Source organism: Carcharhinus amblyrhynchos, chromosome 7 (genome assembly GCF_965287045.1).
Source record: "Carcharhinus amblyrhynchos chromosome 7, sCarAmb.v2.hapA, whole genome shotgun sequence".
NCBI lineage: Eukaryota > Metazoa > Chordata > Chondrichthyes > Carcharhiniformes > Carcharhinidae > Carcharhinus > Carcharhinus amblyrhynchos.
The window spans coordinates 15537508-15560186 of NC_137330.1; positions in this window are offsets into that span (position 1 = coordinate 15537508).

The window sequence follows — 22679 nt, forward strand, 5'->3', positions numbered from 1 at the left end:
AAGCTCGTGATTCCAAATAAACTTGTTGGACTTTAACCTGGTGCTGTGAGACTTCATACTGTAAGTATATGCAGACCTGTATAAGGTGTCTGAGTGATGATGGCATATGACTTTGCAAGCCCCTTCCTGAAGTTTTTCAGTAGCTTTGCATTTCTGCTTTAGAACATAGAACATTATAGCACAGTACAGGCCCTTCGGCCCTCAATGTTGTGCCGAGCTATGTCCAATCCCAAGATCAAGCTATCACACTCCCTATAATTCTGCAGTGCTCCACGTGCCTATCCAATAACCGCTTGAAAGTTCCTAAAGTGTCCGAATCCACTATCACAGCAGGCAGTGTACTCCACACTCCAACCACTCTCTGGGTGAAGAATCTACCTTGGACATCCCTCCTATATCTCCCACCATGAACCTTATCGTTATGCCCCCTAGTAACAGCTACATCCACCCAAGGAAATAATCTCTGCACATCCACTCTATCAATCCCTTATATCAATCCTTATCATCATCTTATAAATCTCTAAGTCGCCTCTCATCCTCCTCCGCTCCAAAGAGAAAAGCCCCAGCTCCCTCAACCTTTCCTGATAAGACCTACCCTCCAAACCAGGCAGCATCCTGGTAAATCTCCTCTGCACTCTCTCCAATGCTTCCACATCCTTCTCATAATGAGGTGACCAGAACTGAACACAATATTCCAAATGCGGTCTCACCAAGGTCCGGTACAGTTGCAGCATTACCCGATGGCTCTTAAACTCAAGCCCCCCTGTTAATAAGCACTTTGTGACTCCACTTGACCATACAGTATCCAAATAACAGGTGAATAAAAGGTTCAGGGATCATGTTGACTGAAGCAAACAACTGTTATTTTGTTTAACGGTGTAGCTAGCATGTACAGCACATTTAAGATCTTCCTGAATGAATGTATACAGCAGTTTGACAATGATACAGCACTGGATTGTAACATCATTCAGTGACAAGCTGGGAGAGGCTGGTTTGTTTTGAATGAAACAGATGTCAGGTCACGTGTCTTTTAGGTAATGTTCATTACATTAGGTGCGCTACATGAATGCAGTTTGGTGTTGCTGAGTAGGGAAGTTTCTCCTTGAAAACACTGAATTAACAGGGAAAAATAGCAAGGTCAGAAAACAATTTGTGCAGAGAATTATCAGAAGTAGGAACTCTAAGAGTGACTGCAAAAGCAACAGCTATAAACAAGTTATTGGTCAATTCTTAGGTAAAAAAAATAGAAGTAACATAGGCAGGTGTGTATTTACTATTTTATTTTGTGAAATATTTCTGTTTGTGCTATCCGACACTTAATACTTATCACTTAAAAAGAATTGGTCATGATCACATTGCCATTTGTGGGATCTCTCTGTGCACACCTTGGCAGTTGATTTTCCTACATGATCACAATGATTAAACTTTAAAAGTCACTGTTATCTTTTTGTTTTTTGAGACACCATTTGGAATCTTCCAGTCGATCACACTGGTGAGGTGGGTGGGTACCAACAATGGGAAAACCCATTGACAGCAGCAGGACCAGAAGATCCCACCACTGGGCAATGGTAGGTTGCCTCCACCTTCGCCAAACACACCATGGGCGTAGTAAATCTGACCTACCCTTTTTGGCATTTTGGGACATAGTGGGAAAATGTTGGGAGGATGAGTAGGCTAATCATCAGCCACATCATGGCTGATCCCTAGCCAACCAAATAAACCTGTTGGGCGGCTTCCTGTACAAAATCTGGATTGGGATATGAGGTGGGCATCTGCCTCAGGGGTACAGCCACTTCCATCTGAGACACAAACCATCCCAAAAGTAATTTATTGGTTGCAAAGAACTTTGGAGCAGACATATTTTTCTCTCTTTGCCTCCCTTTCCTGTTGTCTTTGTCTTTGCTTTAGCACTGCTGCCTCACAGTGCCGGGGGCCCAGGTTCGATTCCCAGCTTGGATTCAGCACATTCTTCCCATGTCTGCCTGGGTCTCCGCTAGGTTCTCCAGTTTCCTCCCACAGTCCAAAAGGTGTGCTGGTTACGTGGATTGCTCATGCTAAATTCTCCATCAGAGTACCTTAACAGGTGCCGGGGTGTGGCGACTAGGGGATTTTCATAGTAATTTCATCGCGGTGTCAATGTAAGGCTGACTAATAAAATAAAATTTAAAATTTAGCTCTGGTCTCGGAGTGTTGAATCCAATTTAGGTTAACATATATGTTGAAGCAGAGAATATCACCCCTATTCCCAATAAATATAGACATCTGTGTGGAGTTTACACATTCTCCTTGTGTCTGTGTGGGTTTCTTCCGGGTGCTCCGGTTTCCTCGCACAGTCTGGTTAGGTGCATTGTTCATGCTAAATTCTCCCTCCGTGTGCCTGAACAGATGCAGGAGTGTGGCAACCTGAGGATTTTCACCGTAACTTCATTGCAGTGTTAATGTAAGCCTACTTGTGACACTAATAACTAAGTAAAAAGTTGAACGTTTAAGCCCCACTTTAGAAATTTGAGCCCAAAATCTAGAATGAAACTTCACTGCAGTAGGAAGGGAGTGCCTTCAATGTTGGAGGTGCTGTCTTTTGATTGAGACATTTAGTGGAAGCCCCATCTAGTTCCCCAGAATATGTAACAAAGATCCTGTGCCACTTATTTTGGGATGAGAAAGGAAGGTCGCCTCAGTGTCCTGTCAATATCTAGCCTTCAACCAGCAGTAATTATCTCATTGTTGTTTGTGGAACCTTCCGTGCAAATTGATTGCATTCATTCCTACGTTACAACAGTACATCGCTGACTGTTACGCACCTTGGGAAGTCTTGTGGTCACAAAAGAATGCTATATTAGGGGAAGATCTTCCTGACAAGCAGAAGCATGTGGCTAATGCTTTAATTTGGAACATGGCAAATGACATTCAGTATTGCACCAAAGACGCAGACTCAACAGAGCTGTATGGATCAGGTTGCTCTCTGTACAAATATCAATGAAATATTGACTGTTGTCTCAACGTGTTCCTGCCCTGTTAATGTTAATTTGTTGCTCCTTGCAATAGCAGAACATGGAGGGAAGTGGTGCTGAAGTACCTCAGTAGGAAGTCTCTACCTGTGAAGCAGCCTCCATTAGTTCGTGTCTCCACATCTATCAGCACACGTAGGGAGATATAACACCTTGGGGTGGAAATTACCTCAGCAAGAGCTGTAAATCATTTAATCACCAAATCTAATCAACAAAAGATTTATTTGCAAGATGCCATTTTCTTCCAAACCGTTGTAAACACACAGTTTATCAGTTTTATTTCCCGCTCCAATAATTAAATATCTCAACCGAAAATGAAGAAAATGTGATGCATTGTTCTCTTACTGAAGCCTGTATCACTTTGCTTTCATTCAAGAGTGTGTTAAGGGACATACATTATTTACCGTGCACTGTAAGATTGTGAAATGTTGGTTAAATCACAGCGTATTACAGCAGATGTGAGTTTGATACAACTGACTCATTGCAACGTTGTGAAAAAGAACATTGAGGGGCAAAGGAATGAGAGAAGAGAAACTTATTTTTGATTAAGCTCTTCGGGCTCTGCAGTAGTCCAAATCTTCTCAGTTACTGCTGGGCAATGTGAAGAGATAAATACTTTAAGAAAAAACCTACTTAATGTTGACTGACCTCTTGCGCGTGAAAATTTCTCTCGCAGTGAAGACAATTATAAATGTGCAGTAGAGCAAGTGAAGAATAACTCCTTAGAATACCACACACTCACTGTTCAGCAAGAAAGGGCCAAGGGATTTATTAACATTCCATCAACCTTTTTCCTTTTGAGAAAAGCTTCTCATGGAAAAGAAATGACAAGTTATTTCTTAATATAATTTTCAGTGTTGGTCATCATGTACGATATCATTGACCTGATGGGCCAATTGATAAAATTACATTTCTACTCCGGAGATTGAGTGGGACATCTTCTGGGCCAAACGTGGGCAATTGGGACTAGTTTAGGGATGTCAGAAAAAGGGCAACATGGACAAGTTGGGCCAAAGGGCCTGTTTCCATGCGGTAAACCTCTATGATTCTATGACTCTATGATGCAAATGCATCACTGGGTGTAACATTCAATTGCGTAGGCCAGATACAAAGACTGGAGTCTGCGCTGAGTAAATGGGCACCTACAATTGTGTCCTCCACGCACATGGAATAAGGAAGAGATAGAAACATAGAAGGTAGGAGCAGGAGGTCATTTTGCCCTTCCAACCTGCTCCTCCAACTCAATGGCCTGATCTTGCTTTTTCCCCTAACCTTTGACCCCATTCGCCCCAAGTGCTATGTCCAGCTGCCTCTTTAATACATTCAATGTTTTGATAGCAACTACTTTCTGTGGTAATGAATTCCACAGGTTCACCACTCTTTGGGTGAAGAAATGTTTCCTAACCTCTGCCCAAAATGGTCCACCCCGAATCCCCAGACTGTGACCTCTGGTTCTGAACTCCCCCGCCATTGGGAATATCCTCTCTGCATTCGCCCTGTCTAGACCTGTTAGAATTTTATTAGTCTCTAATGATAACTCCCTCATTTATCTGAACTCCAGCAAAAACAATCGTAACCTAATCATACGTCAGATCCCTGGAATCAGCCTAAACCTTCGCTGCACTCCCTTGAGAGCGAGAACATCCTCCCTCAGAAAGGAAGGCCAAAACTATACACAATATTCTAGGTGTAGCCTCACCAAAGCCCTGTATAATTGCAACAACACATCCCTGCTCCTGTACTTGAAACCTCTTGCAATGAAGGCCAACATGCCATTTTGCCTTCTTTACCGCTTACTGCATCTGCGTGCTTACTTTTAGCAACTGGTGCACAAGGATACCAAGGTCCCACTGCACGTTCTCCTCCTCCAATTTGCAGCCATTCAGGTAGTAATCTTATTTTTTGCTTCCAAAGTGAATAACCTCTCATTTATCCGAATTATACTGCGGGTGTTCCCATTCCAGAAAGCCGTCCAATATCTCATCTTGGAGAGTGAGCATATGTGGACATTGGGTGATGACCGAACAGGTTCAGGAAGATGTCTACTCAGGGTAGAGAGAAATCTCCACAGCAGGCATGGGATAACCCATAAAACATGGTGGTGAGACCAATGTCACAAATATTCGGTATCATCAACTGAATAACCACAGTGAAAAATTGGTAGGTGACTGCTTTGAAAGAAGGATTGAAGACTTACCTCAGTGAGAGATACTCAGGGTCAGTAGCAATATGAACACCAGTCAAGCAGTCACAGGCCCTTCCTCCATTAAAAGTCCTCAACGGAAGCCAGCATTGGTCGTTGTGGAAAACTACCTCCTAATGTTATCGAGCAGCATCAGAATTGCATGCCAAGGTACAGCAGCACCAAGTTAGTTAATTCCTTGAGGCCATAGGACCTGTCGCTGCTGATGTCTTCCTCAGTCAAGAGCTAGACGGGTCCTCTGCAGACTTTGAAACTACCCTAAAAACATCCTATACATACTTCAGTCCAAAACAGAACCTCGTAATCCAGCGAGCATGATTCAAACAGATTCCAAAGGTCTGGTGAATCCATCAAATCATTTCTTCTAGACCCATATATGGGTTCTAGAGAAGGCAGCCACCGACTGAACCAACAGAATTGTAAAACTTTTAATGAATGTTATAGACTAGCATTGCCTGCCCTGGAATCAGAGGCATCTCTTGCGCTACCTGGGGCACCTCCTGCGCCAACCCAGGGTGCCTCCCATAACACTGTTGGTCATCTCAAGCAAAATCCCTAGGCATCTGCTGCAAAGCCCCTGGGAATCTCCCGCGAATCCCCCAAGAGTCTCCCATGAAACTCCTGGGGTTCTGTGGAACCCAGTTTGGGAATCCTTGTTGGAGGTTTTCAGGTTCATAAACATACAAGTAAAGATTGGGGGTTTACTTCAGAACAAATAGGAATCCAGAAACCTGAAAGTCAAATTAAATTTTGGCAGAATCTTTTGTTGCATCACATTTAGATGAGATAAATGAGTGAGAAGACTGACAGATGGGTTTCAATGGTTTGCAGACATGAGTTGCAAAATTATTTATGTAGCCTTCCTGCCCGGCTACTCATCTTCCCCCTGGCCCCAATCCATTTCCAATTTTATGGGGGGCAGGCAAGGCATAGTCCACCACTGATGTGCCAACTGTGACAATCCTCCAGCACTTACATAGCCATTGACCCTGGGACACTGAATCTCAGTTGGTCCAGGCCACTACTTGGCGGAGATGTGTTCCCTGCTGACCCTGTGGATGGCAGTCAGGAAACCCCACCATCCAAACAAAAAATCATATCCCATGTTATCTTAGACATGAGAGATTAGGAGCTGAGAAACAGCAAAGGGGATTTTGGGATTCAGGTAGACAAGTCAGAGAAAGCCACTGTGCAGGGACAAAGAAAGTAATTAAACAGGCTAACAGAATGCTTTCCCTTTTCTCTAGAACGCGGAGGTGGTTACACTTCAGTTGCTCAGGGATTTGGTCTGACGGCATTTGGAGTACAGCTTGCAGTTCTTGACACGCCACCTTTGGATGGATATGTTGGAATTTGTAGTTACAGCATAGTTCACCAAAACAACACCAGGCCTAATGGGTTAAATTATGAGCAGAGGTTTTTTTTTTAAATAGTTGAACATTGTTGCATAAGCCTGTGAAGGTCACAATATTGCATGTCACACCAGTATCAATCTGACACATCTTGTTCACTTGATACTCATATATGGAATTATATATAGAATCCCAACAGGGAAGAAGGAAACCATTTACCCCATCAAGTTTGCACTGATTCTCCAACTGAGCATCTTAGCCAGGCCCTATTCCCATATTTACCCCACTAATCCCCCTAACCTAGACATTTTTGGACACTAAGGGACAATTTTCCATGGCTCATCAACCTAACCTATTCATCTTTGGACTGTGGGAGGACACTGGAGCACCTGAAGGAAACACAAGTGGACAGAGAGAATGCGCAAACTCTACACAGAGAGTTACCCAAGACCAGAATTGAACCTGAAAGGCAGCAGTGCTAACCACTGTGGCACAATGCACCACCCCCTTCTGTAATGATCATTGGAACAATCACTAATCATTTATCCCTTATTAAATTTACAAAACCAACCTGTTTGATCACATGTATTTCTAAGTAAGATTCTTCTGTGATATCTCACCCTGTTTTGCTTTTGTCTTGATAAGCACTTGTTTGCAAAATAATTGAGCTTTTCCTTGTTAAAACATTGCCTTCTCCCTGCTGAGCAATCCTTATTATTTGTAAAGTTAGTATCTTGCTCTTTGTCTGTGATTGTTCTTTGTAACTTCTAGTCTTCTCTGCCATACACTGATTATGAACTATCTGCATTTCCAAGCACACTTTCCTGAGGTAAGTTTCATACATTTCAGTAGACTTCGTCATATGCCTAAAAGTATTTCGTCTTTGCTTAGATCACCTTTTCGCTATTGGAAATCTCATGATTCTGCGAGCTGTGTTACAATTATTCGATGGTCTTGTTTTCACCTTGAGCTCCAGTGTTGAATACATAGCGTTCATAAGTACTGCTCACCCAGGATTCAAAGTATTCATTCAAGGTTTTCAAATTCTATACCATCTGTCTTATTTGTATGGCAGTTAAATTTAAAGTGGTATATACAATGTTATGATTGCTCTTAGTTGTGTGGCTACCCTCATCAGTTCCAGATTAACACGTAACTCCATTGTTAGCTCATAGTTTTACCATTGTAAGTGGGAAAACTGCCAATTATACCATGTTATCTTTCATTTCTGCTGAAGCTGGGACTGGGAAGTTTAGCAAGTTTGCCATGTTCACTCACCCAGCATTTATTTGCAGCTTTCACTTTTTTAGTCCTTTTTCAGCAGATTTAATCACTTCTGTGCACCTTTCTGAGCATTGTCTTCTCCATGAAATCTGTTTTATCTCCATTGACTGACACCATGTTTTATGTTTAAAAACTGCAGTGTTTCATCAGGGTCTTCTCAGTGAGAGGTCTGTACTGAACAAACTTTAAGAGGGCAGCTTGTGGGGATTGCCTCATGCAGATGTTACCAAACTTGAAAAGTCAGATCGAACTGGGTGCATTTCTAACTCAAGTAGCCTCACCCCGTGGAGTTGTGCCTGTAACTGCAAATACTTTCCTGTACTTCATCCCATTTGCAATTAAGACCAACATTCCATTTGCTCCTAACTGCTTGCTGCATCTGCATGCTGAACTTTTATTAAATTGCCACATGTGGTGCCCTGTTTTCCTCCCACAGTCCAAAGATTAGGTTGATTGGCCATGCTAAATTGCCCCTTAACGTCCCAGGATGCATACATTAGAGGGATTTGCAGGGTAAATCAGTGAGGTTATGGGGATAGGGTCTGGGTGGGAATATTATCAGTGCAGACTCAATGGGCTAAATGGTCTCCTTCTGCACTATAGGGATTCCATTCCATGATTTTACTACAATCAAATTCCTCCACCAGTAGTGGGACTAGAACTCTTCAGCCTGAGGTTCTCACCTTCTAATGGTTGGAATTTTTTGGCAGTTCACACCAGTGGGATTCACTGGGCCCATTGCAATGAATGGAGATTTGACTGAGCACTAAATTCTCCGTCTTCGCTTGTAGCTGAAGCAGGAAGTGAACGGCCGGAATATTCCGGACAATGCGTAGCGGCCATTTTCATTTTGCTGCTTTCCAATTTGCTACAAGCTTGTTTTGGGTGAGGCCTACCACGTACTGTGAAATAATTCTTTTAAAAAATTGCAGCGCATATTGTTGGAATGTGTGGTTGGAATGTCCTGCTATGACTTCACTATCCAACCAGGATTTCCCTATTTCCTTCTGAATTATTGTTGGTGTCTTTCCCATGCATGTTCCTGGCACCTTGCCATCTCTTCAGTAATAGTTGTGAGGCGCATGCATGCAAGATGATTTGCTGGTTCAATATTCAGGGACATTTGCCCTCTGAAATCTATTCCGCAATCTTCTAAGGATCACTGCCATGGGAAAGTAGTGTAAGAGGTGTTTGGGATTAACAGAGATTTTCCAAGGACTGTCGTGTACCTACACATATGGACTGCAATGGCTCTAGAAGAGAGTAATCCTCGAGGGGGGATTCAGGGATCGGTGATGCTTAGATTCCACGAAAGAATTAAGAACGGAACCCCACAATTCATAATACTTTAAATTATCTTTTATGATGCTCATCAATTGATGACTGTTGGATCATAACGCGGTGAACTCAGCTTTTATTTTGTGCTAATTTTGAAAGGTTTATTTACCTATTCCCTAAAACAAAAGGAAGGAAGAAAGACCTAGACTTCTGCAGTCCATTCCTCAAATTGTCCTTATCTCAGGAAGGATATGCTGGCCTGAGAAGTCCATGAGAATGATCCCAGGAATGAAAAGCTTTACGTAGGAGGAGCGTTTCAGGACTCTGGATCTGTACTTGATGGAGTTTAGAAGGATGAGGGTGGTAGAGGAATCTCATTGAAGCTTACAGAATATTGACAGGCCTGGATAGAGTGGATGTGGTGAAAATGTTTCCATTAGTAGGAGAGACTAGGATCCGAAGGCACAACCTCAGAGATGAAAAGCAATTTCCTCAGGCTGACGGTGGCGAATTTATCGAATTCATTGCCAAAGAAAGCTGTGGAGACCACGTCATTGAATATATTTAAGACAGAGATAAATAGGGTTCTTGACTGTTCAAGGGATTAAAGGTTGCAGAGAATATGCAAGAGAATGGGGTTGAGAAACTTATCAGCCATGATTGAATGGCGGAGCAGGCTCAATGGACAGAATAGCCTAGTTCTGCTTCTATATCTTATGGTCTTTACTTTGGAGGTCCCAGAGCACTTTATAGCCAATGACCTATTTTTGAATCACTACTCTAATGTAGAAAGGATTTTTTAAGGCACTAATCTTCAAGTGCTAAAACATCAACCTCAAAACACAAAGCGATATGAAACACTTTGTGTTAAAGGCATCTCTCTATCTAGTGTCCTCATTGTCTAAGGGTATGATCGTGACTTAAGCCACAATATTATCAATGGGGCAATGCAAGGAGGCAGGTCCCAAGAGCTTCCTCACCTGGGAGATGGATTGGGCCCAGCCTGTCACCATTATTCTTTGGTTAAGACTGACTAACTTGAGCCCTGGCAAAGGCTCACCAACCCCCTCACCTTTTTTTTTGGAAGGAGGATTTTATTAATCCAACATGACTGAAACTGAGAATATGTGCAAGAGAAAGATTATTGAGGACAGCATGGTGTCTTAACTCATTGATCAAGACCAGTGTGAAAGGCAAAGGACGTTTCCAAGGGGTTGCTTGATCAAAATTAGAAATGTTGAGAATCTTTTGAAGCGATATTGTTCTATTTAAGGTGCTCTGGCAAATTTTAGTCAGCATTGAAGGATGTAGAAATTCAGAAGTCGCAGGCTTTTGTGTGCTAAGGTGTCTGTCACCGGTTTATAAAGGGATCATAATTAGCATGAAATCTATGCGACAACTGTGAGGCCGATAGAAAAATCTGATTTTCTTCAGTGTTTAGAAATGAAAAGGTTTCTTGTTGTAAAGACACAGAAACAGGAGCAGACCATTCAGCTGCCTGAACCTGTTCAATTAGATAAACGCAAAATACTGCAGATCTTAGAATTTGGAACAAAAGCAGAAAAATGCTGGGAAATCTCAGCAGGTTTGACAGCATCCGTGAAGAGAGAATAGAGCCAATGTCTCGAGTCTTGATACACCTTCGTCAGAGCTGTTCGATTTGATTATGGCTGTTCTATGTCTTAGTGGCATCTGCCTATGTTGGTTCCCTGAGGCTTTATATCTTTGACCAAAATCTATCACCCTTTGTCACCGCCTCTGCCCCCTCACCACCTCTGCCCAGCCTCAGAAGCTTTTTTTGAGGGTCAGAATTCTAGGTTTCCACCACTTTTATGTGAAAGAATATTTCCTGATGGCACTCCTGAATAGCCTAGTTTGAATTTTAAGGTTTTTTTTGATTTGATTTATCACTGTCACATGTATTTGTATCGTGAAAAGTTTTGTTTTCTGCACTATACAGACAAAGCATACTGTACATAGAGTACATGGGGAGAAGGAGAAGAGGGTGCAGAATGTAATCATATAATAGAAATCATCAAATTCCTACAGTGCAGAAGGAGACTATTAGGCCTATTGAGTCTGCACTGACAACAATCCCACCTAGGCCTCATCCTCATAACCCCTTATATTTACCCTGCTTATCCCTCTAACTTACATGTCCCGGGACACTAAGGGGCAATTTAATGTGGCCAATGCACCTAACTTGCACATCTTTGGACTGTGGGAGGAAACTAGAGCACCAGGAGGAAATCCACATAGACATTGGGAGAAATTGCAAACTCCAGACTAACAGAGAAACATGCTGGGAATTGAACCTTGTCCCTGGAGCTCTGAGGTAGTAGTGCTAACACTGTGCCACCATGTAGATAGGGTGTAGAGAAAGATCAACTCAATGTGAGGTAGGTCCATTCAAAAGTCTCTTCTCCCTGGAGAGACGAAGGTTGAGAGGCGACCCGATAGAGGTTTATAAAATGTTGAGAGGAATAGATAGGGTGGATTCTCGGAGGCTATTTCCCAAGGCTGAAATGGTCGCTACGAGAGGACATAGGTTTAAGGTGCAGGGAAGCAAGTACAGAGGAGATGTTAGGGGTGAGTTTTTCACTCAGAGGGTGGTGAGTGAATGGAATCAGCTGCCGGTGGTGGTAGAAGCAAACTCGCTGGGGTCTTTTAAAAGACTTCTGGATGAGTATATGGGATCTAATGGCATTGGAAGTTACAGATAGTTCTATGGCTTGGTAGGTATAGATGTAATCGGTACAACTTGTGGGCCGAAGGGCCTGTTTGTGCTGTAGTGTTCTATGTTCTAAAAGTCTGACGGCAACAGGGAAGAAGCTGTTCTTGAGTCTGTTGGAATGTGACCTCAGACTTTTGTATCTTTTTCCCCAATGGAAGATGTTGGAAGAAAGTATGTCTGGAGTGTGTGGAGTCCTTGGTAATGCTGGCTGCAGTGGGAAATGTTGACAACATCAATGGATGTGAGGCTGATTTGCATGACGGACGGGCTATATTCATGACCCTTTGTAGTTTCTTGCGGGCTTGGTTGGAGCAAGAGCCATGGTAAGCTGTGATGCATGCGGAAAGGATACTTTCTATGGTGCTTCTATAAAAAAATTGGTGAGAGAGTCCCTTTATTCTGGACTCCCCACCACCAAAGAAAATGGTCTAATTGTATCTCCCCTAACAAATGCCTTAATCATCTTAAACACCCAAATGAGATCACACTTTGATCTTCCACGTTCCCAAACAATACAATTCTAATCTTTTGCTAACTGTTCTCACAATTTAACTCTTTTAACCCCAGTGTCATCCTGTTAACTGCATGGAAAAATAAAGAGTGCAGTTGGAATTCAACCAAAGACTGGCCCCAAACTCTGAAGGCAACGTGGGTCTTGAACGTGCACACATTTAACTGCAGCACCTCTGGCATTTTGACAGACAGATTCCTGCATGAAAAGGTTCAATCCTTTTTTTTTAAGTGAAGGACAACGTCCAGGATAATTCTAACATCTGTTCCCACCAGTCAATCACAGTGTCAGTTTAGTTAAAATCACAAGTGATGTGTCTTTTATCCATTCACACAGGACTTAAGCAACAAAGCAGTAGAAAGATGACAGGAAAGTCAATTAAATAGGAAGTGAATAAGGTCTAAACTTGAAAAATGCTATACCTGCTATCAAGTACATGTGGAGGTTACAGAGAATTGTGGAGTACTCTCCTTGTTATATAATTGCTCAGCATCTGGTAGAAACCTTTGATACATCTCAATGTCTTCTAGGATATTTGACCATTTTTAAAAAGCATACCTCACACTGGTGGATTCAAAGGCCAAGTATAGTCTTCGGGTGAAGCAAAGACAGTCAAGGTACGTAAATATAATCAATCTAATTTTAACATCATATGCAAACCAGTCTTGTTTTGCCCATACTTACTTATATCTTTAATTAAGGGGTTGCTCAGCCATTTTAAAGGACAGTAAAGAGTCAATCATACTACTGCAAACCCACAGTCACAGGTAGTCCAGACCTGGGTGAGAACAGCAGATTGCCTTCCCATTCATAAACAAGATGGGTTTTTGCAATTGTACAATTGTCATAGTCATCATTATTGAGGCTAGCTTTATATTTGTTTTCATTGAATTTAAAGTAGCCAAGGTGAGATTTGAACCCATGTCCCCAGAATCTCGACTTGCTCCTCTGAATTACTAGTCCTGTGCCATTATCATTACACCTTCATCTCCATCTATTTGCAGATGTGAGGTCCCTTCCCTATTTCCTCTGAATTCCCAGCTACCTTTTCTCTTGCTCCTGCAATTTTTGAGCATCTTTCATGATCTTAGGAAGCCTCAAAGCACTTTTGAGCGTGTAAAGATATTTGTTCATCAGTTTAGGGGAAGCAAACGCATTTATTTACAGATTAAAAACATACAGAGGTTTGCAGCCTCTTGGTTGCAATTAACTCCCAAGGTGTCTCTGAGTACAGAGGCAATGCTTACCAGGGTGATCTCCCACCCTGCTCCTGGCTTGTTCATCATGATCCTTATTCTGCAGATAGCTCCTTCAAGGGATAATCACCACATCCCTCCCCCTTTAAGTCCTTTAGTACAATTGTCAAAAATCATTTTACACAATCTGAGATAATTAAACATTTAATACATGAATTTAGTCAATTATAAATTAAATCTATCAGTGGGTTTCAGAATCCATGTGAAATGGTGCAACTCCTCTGTCTGGAGGTGCTTCAGCTGTTAGCTGAAACCACAATGACAGGTATCTTTTCAGTCACAGGTAGTTCAGTTCTACCCATTTCCATGGAGTCAGTGATTGTACCTGCCACTGGTCGATCAGATACTCGAGTTCTAAAGCCATCGGCAACACTGTGGAGTTTGCACGTTCTCCTCGTGTCTGAGTGAGTTTCCCTCGGGTGCTCCGGTTTCCTCCCACAGTCCAAAGATGTGCGGGTTAGGTTGATTGGCTGCGCTAAGAAATTGCCCCTTAGTGTCAGGGGATGTGTAGGTTTTATAGTATAGGGGTAGGGCCTGGCTGGGATTGTGTTCGGTGCAGTCTCGATGAGCCAAAGGACCTCTTTCTGCGCTGTAGGGTTCTATGATTCTATTTCCTGATGGGATGGCAATATACTGCCTGATGGTAAAACTTGCTACTAGGGCATCTCTCTTTTTCTCAAATGTTCTGCATGTTTTCAAATGATTCTCCTTTGTACATTCACTTGATAAGACTGGGGTTCAATTTTAGACACAACAATTCCAGGGACCCAACTCCGCCCACAACCAGAATTACTCAAGCCCACGGCGTAATTCACCATAAATGACTGCAGTGACTGACAAAGATGACGACTTGCCTTCTGACTCTTTTAGCTGATCTCTGTCCTCCCCAGCAAACTTGAAATATAAGGCCCTGCCTTGTTCTGAGACAATGGTAAACGTAAAGATACGTACTAGTTTAAGGAAAGTGCAAGCCATCTATTTATAGATTAAAACTATACAAAGGCTTGCAGCTTCATGGCTGCAGTCAGCTCCTGAGATGTCTCTGAGTACAGAAGCCCGCGCTTGCCAGGGTGATCCCCCACCCTGCTCCCGATTGGTTTCCCAGGTCAATGAGACCCGTACTCAGCAGACTGATCCTTAAAGAGACATTCATCTCACAGCGTAATGCAGGAAACAAGCTGTCTAATCTCCTGCATTGCATGGTCTCACAAGCAGCAATTAAATGAGTGATGTTGGTTGGGGATTAATATTGGCAAGCACATCAAGAAGAATTTGTTCAATATATGGAAGGCAAAGGATTAAAATCTCAGCTGAAAGGCAATGCCCTCTACCTTGTACCTCTCCCTCAGCACTGCATTGGAGTGTCCACATGATGTTTGGTGCTTTCCAGACTGGGGACTTGAACCCACACAATCCTGCTAACTGAGACATGGCAGACACTGATGAGAGAGACAGAGAAAGAAAAAAAAAGGCAGGAATTTCCTTGGACCTTGTCTCATTCCGGCTGTCACAACATTGCCAGAGGCATGAGAGAAATCACACAGGCGTAGCTCCGAGGATATTCTCACCCAATATGTAGGATAAGGGTGGGCGGACGGGGAGGTGGAGAGAGAGAAGAAATGAACCATTTATCATCCATTAACAAAATGAGTGCTTTCCCATTGCTGCTGTCCATTGCCAATATACCTGCACGTTGTCAGTCCTGTGCTTTCTGGAATGAGCAATCATTCGTCTCAAATGCAATTTAAATGCTGAAGAGATCAATGGTGAGATGACGGATTAGCTGAAGAAATGGAAATCTTCATTTAGAAGCAGCCAGTTCATAAAATTGTGATCTGAACGCTCCTCAATACTTCATCATTACATGCCAGATTAGTCTCATGAAAAATATATTAATCAGTCTGGTGAGGACCTATCAAACCCCTTGAAATCTTAATAGCTTCATGCCACCAAATACCTCACTAAATTTGCACTGAGAATATTGTAAAGTGGCAGTGACCTTGAAATGGTTTCAGAGTAAGACAGATGTTTTTAGCGCAGAACATGACATTTATTTGAGAAGCTCTTATTGAATTAATGATTCCTCCCTGCCAGGACCACATTGTCTTAAAAATTAAGCGTGTTCTACGAATGACTGGACAACAAAAGGGTTTTAGTCCCAATCAGCCTATTGATCTCATGGATTGGAGTGTGAGAGACAAAGCGACCTCGACTGTGTCCTTGTGCTGTCTGTAAATAAAATAGAGATGCTCTGGCACAAGTGCCCTATTCAAGACTCAGAAACAGCCTAACCAAGATAAATGCAGTTTCAAGGAAAGATGATGAACTGACCCAGGGTATTGAAACCAGTAACATTTCTGCCTGCTTTAAACTCCACACTCGTCAACTTTTTAAAATGGAAAGCGTAACATGCTGGAACTTAATCAAGCCCTAAAAAGCACAAATGAATTGGAAATGAGAGAGTACCTGCATTTCCTTTTTGCTTTTATTTCACATTTCAATTAGATATCAGGACAGAGACAGACGATGGAGACAAGAGACATCAGTCAAAGTTTCAGCAAATGTAATTCTGGGAGGGATTAAGCCTCTTGGATACACTAGGACTGCACTTTCCTCTAACAAAGTGCAGTAATCTTGACATTTACAAATGCGATCCTTTGCATGGTAGTGACAGCTGCAAGCTTTATCAAACTGTAACCTCATGCAACAACAGACTGAGTGTTACACTTCACTTTCTCACGGAAATATTATATGATAAATATATTTTAACTCTGCGTCCTGCTTTCTGTCACTGCCAAGCAGTTCCACACCGTGAAGGAAATCGGTCCCCCCTTTTCCAGGAGGCATAATTAAGTATTTCAGTAGAATCAAATTCCTGAGGACAGGGATGCAAATGTTACTGGAGAGCTGAAAGCCGGAGTATTAAAGTGCGTGACTTCTGCGTGTCTAGTTTGAGAATATTTTGTGTTCCCATTCCAATCTGTGGTTCTCTAACCAAAGCTTGCTTGATTTTTGCTGCCTTATACAATCCGATTGGTTGGCTATTGCTATTATTGCAATCTAAGCACAGTTTGAGGAACACATTTCAATTAAAAGCCAAATGAATAAGCCGCTGTGCAGTGTGGGATGTGTGAATCAATGGTGACACCCTGTGCAGTACTGAAAGAAGTTACCAAGGCAGCAGAGGAAACCTTCCAGGGACATCCTCAAAGCCCCTGCGGAAAAAATGCAACATCCCCACTGAAGTGTGGGAATATCTTGCTTGAGCCAGCCCAATCTAGGGAAGAAGCAGCCATGAAGGTGTCAACCATTTTCCAACAGGCCTCAGGTGGAGGCCAAGCCCTAACAGCATAAAGACCGTAGCAAAATTCGAGCATCCCATCCACCCGGCTCATCAAGATCTATCTGGCCCACAAGGGACAGAGTGTGTGGATCCAGCATTGAGTATTTCGTCACCTCAGGGCCCTAAAGTCTATAGAGCAGGAGAAAGCTGCCCCCTAGTCCCACAGACTGCCTCAGAAGCAGAAGATAAGCTAAAAAAAGGTGTGGCACTGTCAGAAATGGAGTTCTTTGGATGAGATATTAAAGCAAGTCCTGCTTCTCTGATCATTTTTTCTGAATCAACCCTGTGTAACACTTAGAATTTTATAAGTTTCTACGAGATCCCCTCTCACTGTTCTAAATTCCAGTGAATATAATCCTACCTGACTTAATCTCTCCTTGTATGATAGACTTGCCATTCCAGGATTCAGCCTGGTAAACCTTTGCTGTACCTTCTCTATAGCAAGGACATCCTTCCTTAGATATTGTGTTCCTATATACTATGTTGAAAATAAAGACTTTTGTACCGTCTCCAAATCCAAGTTATTCTAAGCATCTCGATATTTTGATATGCTTTACTTCCAGCAGTGTTCAGCTTACACTTGAATACCCAAGTTGACAATCACTTGACTTTGTATTGTCTCCTGCACTACTCTACTTAGTGAAAGGACAAGGTTGAGGGCTAAGCTTTTAAAGATCATTCACATCAACACGGCACCTTTTAGAAAGAACCTAAACACCTTTTGTGTTCTCTGCTGTTTGTGCTCCCTGCCTTTCTGATGTAAGCCAGCTGAACTTGGCTGATGTTGCGCAATTTTCACATGATGTATTTAACTGTCAGCAGCCATCAGAAGCCGTCCTTAATCATGGAGAAAAATCTCATCAAACAGCAACAAAATAAGCTTATTAATCTTGTTGCATTGAAGGCAATCTTCTCCAACATCACAAGGGACACTTGTTCACTGGCAAATACATTCCGTTTCCAGCCTACATACACAACATTCTTGAAGGCTTGAAATACTGTCACAAAACCAATTCAGCTGACAAACAATATCAGGTTCTTTTAGCATCATTATTTTGCTTTCAACCATGTCTTGACCTAGAATTGTAACAGCGAGCCCCTGGAGTCTTATCGATTCCAACGATGAGAATTCCCAATACTCCCCGTCCAATCTAAATTTCAGATCTTCTTGAATAGTCAACTGTGTTCCACAACTGCTCTTCAAGTAGCAGACCACAGTGAGTGGATAAGGCAGTGTCCTCATGATCCTCAGTAAAGATTCTTTGTCGAATCAAAGTGAAGAAGCCCGTCAGCTCACTGAGTCAGCGCTGACACACAAGCAACACCTAAACTCCCAGCCACTCCCATCTGCCAGCACTTGGCCCGTAGCCTTCAATGTTATGATGTGCCAAGTGCTCATCCAGGTACTTTGTAAAGGATGTGAGGTCACCTGCTTCTATCACCCTCCCCGGCAGCACATTCCAGACTGTTACCACCCTCTGGGTAAAAACAGTTTTCCTCACATCTCCCTAAATGGCAGAACCATCAAAAGTACACAGAGGGACTTAGGTGTGCAAGTCCACAGATCCTCGAAGGTGGCAGTACAGGTGGTGAAGGTGGCATATGGCATGCTTGCCTTCATAGAACGGGGTATAGAGTATAAAAATTGGCGTCTGATGTTACAGCTGTACAGAACATTGGTTAGGCCACATGTGGAGTACTGCGTCCAGTTCTGGTCGCCACACTACCAGAAGGACGTGGAAGCTTTGGAGAGAGTGCAGAAAAGGTTTACCAGGATGTTGCCTGGTATGGAGGGTCTTAGCTACGAGGAGAGATCAGGTAAACTGGGGTTGTTCTCCCTGGAAAGACGGAGAATGAGAGGAGACTAATAGAGGTGTATAAAATTATGAGGGGTGTGGATAGGGTGAACAGTGGGAAGCTTTTTCCCAGGTCAGACGTGACAAACACGAGGGGTCACAGGTTCATGGTGAGGGGGGGGCGAGGTTTAACTGAGGAATCAGAGGGACGTATTTTACACAGAGAGTGGTGGGGGCCTGGAAGGCACTGCCAAGCAGGGTGGTAGAGGCAGACATGCTGGGGTCGTTTAAGACTCATCTAGATTGTCACACGAGCAGACTGGGAACGGAGGGATACAGAAGAATGGTCTCGTTGGACCAATAAGCGGCGCAGGCTTGGAGGGCCGAAGGGCCAGTTTCCTGTGCTGTATTGTTCTTTGTAAACCTCCTGCCCCTTACTCTGAACCCATGTCCCCTCGTGACTGATCTTTCAACTAAAGGGAACAGTTGCTCCTTATCCATTCTGTCCATGCCCCTCATAATCTTGTACACCTCGATCAGGTCACCCCTCGGTCTTCTCTGTTCCAACAAAAACAATCTAAGCCTACACAATCTCTCTGAAAAACTTAAATGTTCCGCTCCAGGGGCAACATCCTGGTAAATGTCCCCCACTAGGGGCAACCACATCCATTCTTATAAAGATGATTGCTCTTGTATCATTCCTAAATATCTGCTAGCAACTGAATTAAGAACAGTGCCACCAATGAGTTTGCCTGATTATTTACATATTGAGGGTGATCTTGACACTTGTCATTCATGCAAATGCTGGCGCGGGATCAAGATCTGGAAATCTTACCAGCAAGTTTGCAATTTCGATCTTGCCGAACCCTAAACAGGCATGAACCCACTTATTTCGCATTAGAATTGATTTTAATATAATTAACCCACCTCCCCACCAGATATTGACCCTTTGTTGGATATTGACACCGTGCCAATGTGATGTCATGCCAGAGCAGTTTACAACAGTTTCACCCAGACATCAACCTGTCGTGGAGGTCTCCCCGGTGACACAAAGGTAAATGTATACTCACCCCGGGGGAGAGGGACACGGACAGTAGCCTGGCAATGCCCTGGCACTGCCAGATTGACATGGTGCCAACTGTGCCAAGAGCTGGGTCCCACTGAGAGCTTCATGGGGGAGGGGGATTCATTTAGATATGATGGTTTCTGGGACCGAACGGAGGAGCCGGTGATGGCCATTGATTTGGGGGGGGGGGGGCAGAGGGTGATGGGAGAAGTGCCGACTCTGACCAAGGGCCCAAAAGACCTCTGTGGTGGGCTGTTTTGGGGGGGGGGGGGGGGGCGTGGTGGTCTTGGTGGTGTAGCTGAGGGGCAAGGTTTACTTACATTCTGATCGGGACACCCTTTAAAAATACACCTGTGTGTGGCTGGGCTTTGCCCAGTGTCATCTGCTTACTGTGCCATTCTATTGGAGATTTTTCCCTTTTCTCAATGATTGCATATCCTTTCTTGATCATGCTAAGTTCTTTAATCCCACTGTTTTCATTCCTCACATGCTGTGGTGCAGCCCTTAATAAGATGAAGTTGATTTTCTTCCTCCAAGTCTTTTTTATTTCTGGATATTTTCATCTGTCTTACTAATATCTTCACTTCTGATGCCCCTTCTCGAGGTCAGGCTTGTAAACATTGATTTTCAGAGATTATGGGGTTCTTTACAGTTGCCACAATGTTATTGTATATGACTATTTAAGGGATGATTTCTAAGATATAGATATGTTTGACCTCTAACTGCCTTATTTGATAAACATTACTTTATGATGATACATAACTGAGTGATCTTGTGTATGCTTAGCCCTGCTTTCTTCAGTCTATGCAAAAACTTCATTTTAAGATTATTTCTGCCTCTGTGCAACTATATTTAAATGCTAGACTTTAAGGGTTTACTAGTTCTGCCAAGCTGAAAACTTGACTCTTAACTTGACTACATGTAGAATCAGAAAGCTAAAGGTTAACTAAAAATTGACTGCAGTCCTGACTACAAACCTGCAGGTTTTTCATAAGATTTTTTGTAACAGCAGCTGCGAGAATTGTTTTTCTAAGACGGAGACAGACTGCAGAAAACATTTCCAATAACAAGACAAGGATTGAAATATAGTTTGGATTTTAATGTGTGGGGTTTTCAGTTTTCAAGATCCAGTTCAGTATGTTCAAGTTCAGAATAGGGACAGGCTCGAGAAGCCAGTCTCCAAGTTCACTTTTCTTTTTGATTCTGTCATGTTAATCTTTTTAAGTTCTATTCAATAAAACTATTTTAAAACTCGGATCATTGCTGTCCTCGTCTATCTAAAGAAATGAATGGACCCAATAACTATAAACTGTTACTCAGCCGAAGCCACGAGACTTCTCCCTCTCAAGTATTGGCCGTATATCTTTCACATCATCATGTGGTCAGTATCTTTCCTCAAGTCTGACACATTAGGGTACTCTGGGTTGAAATGATTAATGTCATTTCAATCCACTGTCCATCCTGTAGCACAGATACTCCTAAGACACTAAGAAAATACACAAGGATGATAATAATAGCAAAATACTGCAGGTACAGGGAATCTGAAATTAAAAAAAAACAGAAGATTGATGGATAAACTCTGCAGGTCTGATGACATCGCAAAGTGAGAAACAGAGTTAACGTTTCAGGTATGTGCCAGTCCCGAATCCCTATCAAGTTACATTTGAAAGCTTTCTACATGCCAGGTATTGATTTGCCGTCAAACATCTGCCCCCAATCTACATTCTTCAGTTCTTAACTAATATTGTTGTAATTAGCCTGCCCCCAATTTAGCATCATTTTGAGAACTATATGTATCGTTATCCATCAGTACCTTAAAAACTTACTGAATTGTGGTCACTGTTCCTGAACTGCTCCCCTAATGAAACATCGACCTCCTGGCCAGGGTCATTCCATAATAACAGGTCCCATTCAATTTAAGATAATTAGGGATGGGTAATAAATATTCGGCCAGCCAGTAGTATCCATGTCCAATGAATGAATGGAGCAAAAAAAAATGTACCGGTTGGACACCAAGCTGACAAGAGTTGAGGCATGACTTGTAAGGAGTAGTTGCTAACATCAGAGGAGTTAATAAACATGCATAAAAATTAAGTTCAGATACAAGACACCAGATGTTGCAAAGAAGACAATGGACAGGAGATAGTGTCACTGGAGATTATTAGACCGTCACTTCAGGATTAAAAGCCTATGGTGAACAACATGGAGTTTACATGTTGCATTTTCTGTGTTTGTCAAACTGACTTGATTTGTAACAGATACGCTTCTTATTTGCAAGGAATGCTGCTTACTTTGCAAATTTGTTATCACCGAAAATGATTGAAAATTAATGATCACAAGATAGACTGACAATCTACAATTGCACTGAGTGCATCTGATGTGTTTATAATGGGTACTTCTGTTCTTTAGAGAGAACAGAACAGATTTAAGAACATCAAATGATAGATTTGCTAGTGCTATTGATTATAGAATGCTTGCTTTTGGCACAGGTTCTCTGCAGGGAGAGCACGTTACCAGGCAGGGGGCAACCCTCATGCAGAATCTTGATGAAACGGCTCTACAACTCAGTTTTGCTCAAGTGCAGCTGCGCGCCGTGTTTGCAGATAATTTCTCAATTTCTGTCTCTGACAAAAAGTGATGCTGGAACAGTGGAGGAAGAGAGAGCAAGAGGGAATGCCACATACTCACCAAATCAGCTCCATTTCATCACTTTGACACTGCATTGAAAAGCCTCTGATTCACATGGGCCTGACGATATTCAGCTCATCTTCCTGGTATATATGTCAGGGTCAAGTTCAATGGAGCTTTCCAGTGTCAAAAAGGGTTGGAGTATCAGTAGAGGATTGAC